The 7689-nt window shown below is 46.0% G+C and overlaps 1 protein-coding gene and 1 pseudogene across 1 annotated transcript in view; both read left to right on the top strand.

Moving 5' to 3' along the window:
- Nucleotides 1-1670: 1670 nt before the first annotated feature.
- On the top strand, nt 1671-4486 carry LOC117284317 (annotated as a pseudogene).
- A 963-nt stretch (nt 4487-5449) lies between these two features.
- LOC104860379 (neutrophil gelatinase-associated lipocalin) overlaps nt 5450-7689 on the top strand; it is a gene marked incomplete at its 3' end in the record, with an annotated part of 16951 nt that continues 14711 nt past the window's right edge. Inside the window, exon 1 of the mRNA XM_033759242.1 lies at nt 5450-5556. The remainder of the gene's footprint in view (nt 5557-7689) is intronic.

Here is a 7689-nt window from a genome sequence, read left to right as displayed (position 1 = left end):
GAATATTCCTATTTTTCCATTGCTGGCCAGGGTATGATTGAGCGGCCTGGCTGGTGACCGTTGCCTGCCTCCCTCTCACATCTGTTTGTTCCCTTGGCTCCAATGGACCGGGACGACTTGCTCAGTGTCCTACCTGGCTGTCTAGCACTTACTCTCCTCCAAGTCACTCCAGCAGGAGTGAAGCCACTGTCAGTATGACTCTCTCCCCTGCTCCTGCCACTGAAGAGGCTCCTGTTGACTTTTTGAAGAGGGAAGGGACATCCTGGCATGGTTAAGACCAGGGAGAGAGGAATCTGGGCCCATCCTTAACATCCCAAGCCCCGCTGCTAGCTTTCCAGAGGATCCCCTGGCTCCTGCCCTGCCCCTCACAGGCACAGCCTGCAGCTCCTACAGAAGCAGCACGCCCCAGGCTTCTCGGGTCAGACTATGAGCGCTCTTTCCAGTGTTGATCCCGTGTGCTGCAGCTCAGGCCCCATTCACACAGAGACTAGCTTTGGCATTTCTGTCAACTGATGCCTGATTTATTCCTGAGGTAGTGTGGATCACAAAAGTGCTCAGGATGGTTATTCTGAGTAGTGTGGACAGATGGGTCATTTCAAACAAAAGGCAATAAACTCTAGGAGCTTTTGTCACTGAAGAGTTCCAGAGACCATCAGCCAGCAGAGAGCAGCAGCAGAGAGCAGCGCCCAGGAACTGACACAGCGTGTGTGGCATTAGGCAAGATGAGACAGTGGTGGCCAGGGCTCTGTGGCCAGCAGCAGCAGTGAGCAGCAGCTGATTGTGTCCAGTGTCATCTGCTGTCGGCTGGTGATATTAGGAATGCTAACGGAGGTTCACTGCGTTTTCCAAAACGCAGCCTGGACTGGTTGGAGACTTCTCCAGTGGGTTCCCCGCCCCACCGACTCAAGCTCCAGTTGGCGGGAATGGATGAGAGCTAGGACTCTCTCTGCCACTGCTATGGCCTTGGCTGTCTTGCAACCCCATCTCCAGGCCTGGTTAGAGATATGGAACACGTGGAGTGCAAACATCCCCCAAGGACTCATTTCTCTCAATCCCTGAGGTCCATGACAGGTCTAGGATGGCAGACAAGAGGCATCTAGATGAAGCAGGGTAATGAGATATCAAGAGGTTGGGAAAGGGAAAGGCCAAGAAGAGATGTGCACAGGAGTAGTACAATAGCAGTGGGTCTGACAGCCCGGTGTCCGTGCAGGGAGAGCAGGTCCTGCAGGCATCTCTGCCCTACCCTGAGCTCTGCTTACCTCAAAAAGTAAGAAGAGCTCCTTGTTGGATCGGCAGGCCACATGAGGACTGCACCTGGCCCTGAGGTGTCCCTCTATGAAGCTGTCTCTCACTTTCCTTGCTACTCTTCCTTTCTTGTCTGCTTTTTCCTTCAGGAGTGAGTACTGTATTGAACTACACCTCAGCTGTTCTATTACTTTTATTTTAATACCTGGTCTCACAAGGTTTTCTAGGCTTGGCTCCACCTTGGAATCCTCCTGGATGACATCATAGCTCTCCAGTAAGAGTAGGGACCTGTGGAGTCTCTCAGCTGTTCTATTACTTTTATTTTAATACGTGGTCTCACAAGGTTTTCTAGGCTTGGCCCCACCTTGGAATCCTCCTGGATGACATCATAGCTCTCCAGTAAGAGTAGGGACCTGTGGAGTCAGATGAACAAAGGAGTTTTAACAAATGCCTGACTCACAACGTGTCCAGTAGGTCCTTGAATACATCTTGTAGTCATTTCCCCGGTTCCAGGATAATTTTGGTAAGTATCTCAGTACTTTGCAGAATCTTCCTTAGGAATGGCCAAGTGCAAGCCACTAGAGTTGCCGGTAAAATAGTAAACCCCAAACACTCTCCCATCCCTGGAGGGACAGTAGAGGTTAGTGCCACTGTCAAGGACTTGAAGGATGCAGGAGAGGTGGTTCCTACCACATCTGCATTTAATCCCCCATTTGTCCTGTGCAGAAGAGGAGTGAGGCTTGGAGAAGGACGGTGGATGACTATAACTGGAATCAGGAGGTGACTTTGATTGCAGCTGCTGTACCAGATGTGGTTTCCTTGCTTGAGCAGATTAGCACATCTCCTGGCACTTGGTACGCAGCTATTAATCTGGAAAATGCCTTCTTCTCCCCAGCTATTCATTAGGCTCATCAAAAACCATTTCGTTCACCTGGCAAGGCCAGCAATACTTCTTTGCTGTCCTACCTCAGGCTGCTGACTCTCCAGCCCTGTATCACAATTTAGTTGGAAGGAGTCTTAGTTGCCTTTCTCTGCCTCAAGGTATCACACTGGTCCATTGCAGAGGTGACGTTGTGCTGATTGGATCAAGGAAGCCGGAAGTAACGACCACTCTGTGTTTGTTAGTGGAGCATTTGTGAACTGAACGATGGGGAATAAATCCAACTAAACTTCAAGAACTCTCTACCTCAGTGAAATTTCTAGGCATCCTCTCATGTAGAGATATCCTTTCTAAGGTAAAAGATAAGTTTATTTATCTGGCTCCCACTAAAACCACATATAAGACACAATGCCTAATGGGTGTATGTGGATTTTGGAGGCAACACATTCTTCACTTAAGGGCTTTGCTCTGGCTTATTTACTGAGTTACTCAGAAGGGTGATAGTTTTGAGTGGGGACCAGAAGAAGAAAAGGCTCTGCTAAGGGTCCAGGCTGCTGTGCAGGCTCTTCTGCCATTGGGGACATGATCCAGCAGATCCGATGATACTTGAAGTGTCACTGGCTGGTAGGGATACTCTTTAATGCCTCTGGCAGGCCCCCATAGATGAATTGCACTGAGGGTCTTTAGGATTTTGGAACAAGGCTCTGTCTCTATCTGCAAGCAAATACTCTCCCCTTGAGCTACAGCTCTTGGCCTGCTACTGGGCCTTAATGGAAACCATACTTTTGAGCACAGGACACCAGGTTACCATGCAAACCGAGCTGCCCATCATGAGCTGGGTGTGTCTGATCCACTGTGTCATAAAGTGTGATGTGCACAGCCACAGTCCCTCGTTCAATGGAAATGGCACATGTGTGATTGAGCCAGCACAGGTCCAGAGGCCGCAAGTAAGTTACATAAAGAAGTCTCCCCGATGCTCATGGCTCCTATTCCTGCTATATTGCCGCCATCTCTCAGTACGCACGCATGGCCCCATGGGATGTGCCCTATCATGAGCTGTCAGAGGAAGAGCAGGCACGTGAAGAGGGAAAGCCTGGTTACAGATGTTTCTGTACGTTATGCAGGTACCTCCAGTAGGTGGGCATCTGTGGTATCACGGCCCCTTTCCAGGATATTCCTGAAGGACAGTGGTGGAGGGAAATATTCACAGTGTTCAGAACTTTGGGCAGTGGGCCTGGTAGTACACTTTGCCTGGTAAAGAAAAAATGACCAGATGTGTGACTCTATATTGTATCATGGGCTGTGGGCAACGGTCTGGCTGAATGGTCAGGAACTTGGCAGGAACATGACTGAAAAATTGGTGGCAAAGATATTTGGGGAAAATGTATGTGGATAAACCTCTCCACATGGGCAAGGAGTGTAAAAATATTTGTATCCCATGCAAATCCTCACCAAAAAGTGACCTCAGCAGTAGAGGACTTTAACCATTAAGAGGACGGGATGACTCACTCTGTAGCTAGCTGTCAGCCTCTTTCTTCAGCCACCCTGTCATTGCCCAATGAGGCTCATGAATAGGGTGATTATGAGGGCAGGGGTGACGGTTATGCATGGTCTCAGCAGCATGAATTTCCACTCACCAAGGCTGGTCTGGCAACAGTCACTGACGAATGCCCCGCATGTGGGCAGCAGAGACCAACAGTAAGACCCTGGTATGGCCCCAGTCCCTGGGATGATCAGCCAGTGATCTGCTGGCAGGTGATTATATTGGACTGCTTCTACCACAGAAAGGACAGTGCTTTATCCTTACTGGATTGGCACCTATTGTGGGTATGGATTTGCCTTCTCTGCGTGTAATACCTCAGCCAAAACTACTATCTATGGATAGCATACCTTACCTACCAACATGGGATTCCACGCAGCATTGCCTCTGACCAAAATCCACATTTCACAGCCAAAGAAGTGAGATAATGGGCTCACGCTTGTAGAATGCATTGGTCACAGCACACTCCTCAGCACCAGAAGGAGCAGGATTGATAGAAAGGTGCAATGCTCTTTAGAAGACACAGTTCCAGTGCCAGCTAGGTGGCAATAGCCTGCAGGGCTGGGACAAGGTTTTTCAAAAGTTTGTATATGTTTTGAACCAGCATCCACTATATGATGGTACTTTGTCCCCCACAGCCAGGATTCACAAGTCCAGGAATCAAGGAGGTGGAGGTTGTGATGATGCCACTCTCCATTAAGCCTAGTGATCCACTAGCAATATCTTTTCTTCCCGTCCCCTTAACCCTTTGCTCTTCTGGCTTGGAAATCTTTGCTCCAACCGGAGAGGGTTTGTACCAGGAAATGCAACAATACCATTGAACTGAAAGCTAATACTTTTCCCTGGTCACATTTGTCGTCTCGTGCCTCTGAGGAAACAGCCAAAAACAAGTTACAGTGTTGGCAGGAGTGACTGACCCAGACTATTAAGGAGAGATTGGACAGTCACTAGGCAAGGGAGGAAAGGAAGGATATACTTGGAGTAAGAACATCCCTTAGGGTGCCTTCTAGCGTTTATTATCATGCCATTTCTAAGATCCATGAGAAGCTACATCAACCCAGTTCAGGCAGGATGACAAATGGTTCAGAACCTTCAAGAATGAAAGTGTGGGTCAGCTCATCAGAGGAACAACCAAGATCCGGTGAGGTGCTTGGTGGAGGCTTAGAGAGTGGATAGCAGAAGGTAGTTCTAAATACTAGCTATAACCCTGTGATCACCGACAGAAACAAGGACTGTAACTGCAACAGTTCTCTCCTAATATGCTTCCTAGGTAATATATTGTTGATAAACTTAATATTGGCTTGTAATCATTGTTAAACCTACGTCATAATCTTTAAATTATAAAGTGTTAAGAGTAAGCATCACACACCCCCCAAGAAAAACTTGCCTCCTATTCTGGGGTGGAAATCAGTGTGTTTCCATTCGCAAGCAGGATAGATGTAACATGTTAGGTAACATCACGAACTTGTATGTATATCTGGAGACTATGGTGTAAGGAAAAGTATCTGTCTGTCAAGTTGTCAAGAGATGGGTTGTGATAGCTAACTGATTGCATCACTTGATTATGAAATGCCCAACTAGATTGGATCAGAATAGTTCTGGGTGTGGCTGAAGCGATTCATTGAAGATATGAAAGCTCATCCTGGGTGAGTGGCACCAATAGGCTGTTTGCTTGAGCAGAATAAAAGGTCCGGTCTTCGCCTTCCCCTTGGACGTCATATCCCGGCTTCCAGGACAGGCCTTTCCGTCTTCCCTTGCAGATCCCTTGGCTCCTGATACAGACCCCACGGGACACTACAGTGAGCTCCAGGCCTCTGACGGACCCCTTGGCTCTCCAGTGCACCGAAAGCCCTTCTGCACTCTTCCACACCCGGCTCTGCAGGAGGCCATTGTAAGCCGACCTTCTTATTTCTTATGTATTTGTGTATCTTGCATTAGTGAATTCCTCTGCTAAGCCCTGACCTGTACCTGGAGGCAGGCAAATGGAGAACTATAATGAGGTATCAAGAGGCTTGAGAAAAGGACCGATTAAGAAAGAGAAGGGCCAGGGATTTAGCTCAGTGCTTCCACTGCCTGCCTCCCAGGTGCAAGGACCTGAGTTCGTTCCCTACTAGCGCCCGCAAAAAAAGAAGAAAAACAAAGAAAGAAAGAGAAGAGCACAGAGAGCTAGTGTGACACCAATGTGTGTGTGTGTGTGTGTGTGTGTGTGTGTGTGTCCGTGCAGGGAGAATGGGCCCTGCAGAGATCTCTTCCCTACCTTCGCCTCTTCTGCTAGCGCACCTCCCAAAGTGAGGAAAGAGCTGCTCTGCTGATTTGGGAGGCCACCCACAGACTGCACCCGAGATCTGAGCTGGTCCCATGCAAGGCTGTCTCTGACTTCCTAATCCTTCTTTTTGTTTATTTTTTTTTTCGGCTTTAACTGAGTTTATCAGTACATTTTAGCGATACAGTACAGTTACATTCATTGTTGGGATCTTGTACCTCTACATGACAGGTCTTGGTTCTCATTTTTTCCCCTTGTCCCTGCCCTCCCTTCACCTCCTACTCCCCTCCCCATCTACAAACACTCTATTCTCATCTTTTCATTCTCTCATATTTTTTTATTTTCCCTTATTACCCTTCCCCTACCCATCCCAGCTTCCCTACACCTTTAGCTCCTTTCTTCCCATTTCTAAATGTCAGTAATCTTACTAGGATCTTATGTGTTATTGCAGATTATTCACACCAAAGAAACTATTCTGTATTTACACATGTGTGCCTTATTTATTTCACTTAGGTGTATATCTTCAAAATTTATACATTTTCCTATGAATGAATCTATTTTCTCTTTCTTTATGGCTGAGTAATATTCCATTTTATAGAAAAACCACAACTTCTTTATCCAGTTTCCAATGGATGGGCAAATGGGCTGTTTCCAAGATTTAGCTATTACAAACTGTGTCGCTATAAACATGGGTGCACATACTTCTCTGTGATATGATTCTTTTAGTTCTTTTGGAAAGATACTCAGCAGAGGGATGGCTGGGTCAAATGGAATCTCCAGTCCAAGCTCTTTGAGGTATCTCCATATTGATTTCCATAGTGGTTGCACCAGTCTGCACTCCCACCAACAATGGGGAAGGGTTCCTTTCTCTCCACAACCCCACCAACATTTGTTATTGTGTGATTTCTTGATAGCAGCCATTCTTTGTGGGATGAGGTGGAATCTCAGTGTTGTTTTCATCTGCATCTCTCGAATGATCAGTGATGTGGAACATTTTTTCATATATTTACTTGCTGCTTTTACTTCTTTGTCTAAGAAATGTCTGTTCATTTTTGCATGCCCATTTTTGAATCGCATCTTTATATTTGGGGGGGATAGATACTTCATTTTTTTGGATGCTATTGTAAAAGGAATTTTTTCCATTATTTCTCTCTCCATGAGTCTGTTATTTGTGTACAAGAACACTATTAATTTTTGGGTGTTCACCTTGTATCCAGCTACTCTACTGAATCTGTCAATTAAGTCTAGAAGTCTTTTGGTGGAGTTTTTTGGATCTTCAATGTAGAGTATCTTATCATCAGCAAATAATGACAGTTTAACTTCTTCCTTTCCTATCTTTATTGCTTTAATTTCTTTCTCTTGTCTAATTGCTGTGGCTAATGTTTCCAGAACTATATTGAAGAGGAGTGATGATAATGGGCATCCTTGTCCTGTTCCTGATTTTAACTTGAAGGTTTTCAATTGTTGGCCATTTAATATGATGTTGGCTGATGGTTTTTCATAGACAGCCTTTACTAAGTTGAGGTGTAGACCATCTATTCCAATTTTTTGCAAGGTTTTTATCATGAATGGGTGTTGAATTTTATCAAATGCTTTTTCTGCATCTACTGAGAGGATCATATGGTTTTTGTCCTTGACTTTGTTAATATAATGTATTACATTTATTGACTTTCGTATGTTGAACCACCCTTGCATCTCTGGAATAAACCCGACTTGGTCAGGATGGATGATCTTCTTAATAATCCTCTGTATTCTGTTTGC

The sequence above is a fragment of the Fukomys damarensis genome, unplaced genomic scaffold, assembly GCF_012274545.1.
Source record: "Fukomys damarensis isolate Sample0158 unplaced genomic scaffold, DMR_v1.0_HiC HiC_scaffold_36, whole genome shotgun sequence".
Taxonomy (NCBI): Eukaryota; Metazoa; Chordata; class Mammalia; order Rodentia; family Bathyergidae; genus Fukomys; species Fukomys damarensis.
The sequence above is the reverse complement of the archived record's forward strand: the minus strand, read 5'-3'. Positions and strand labels throughout refer to the sequence as shown.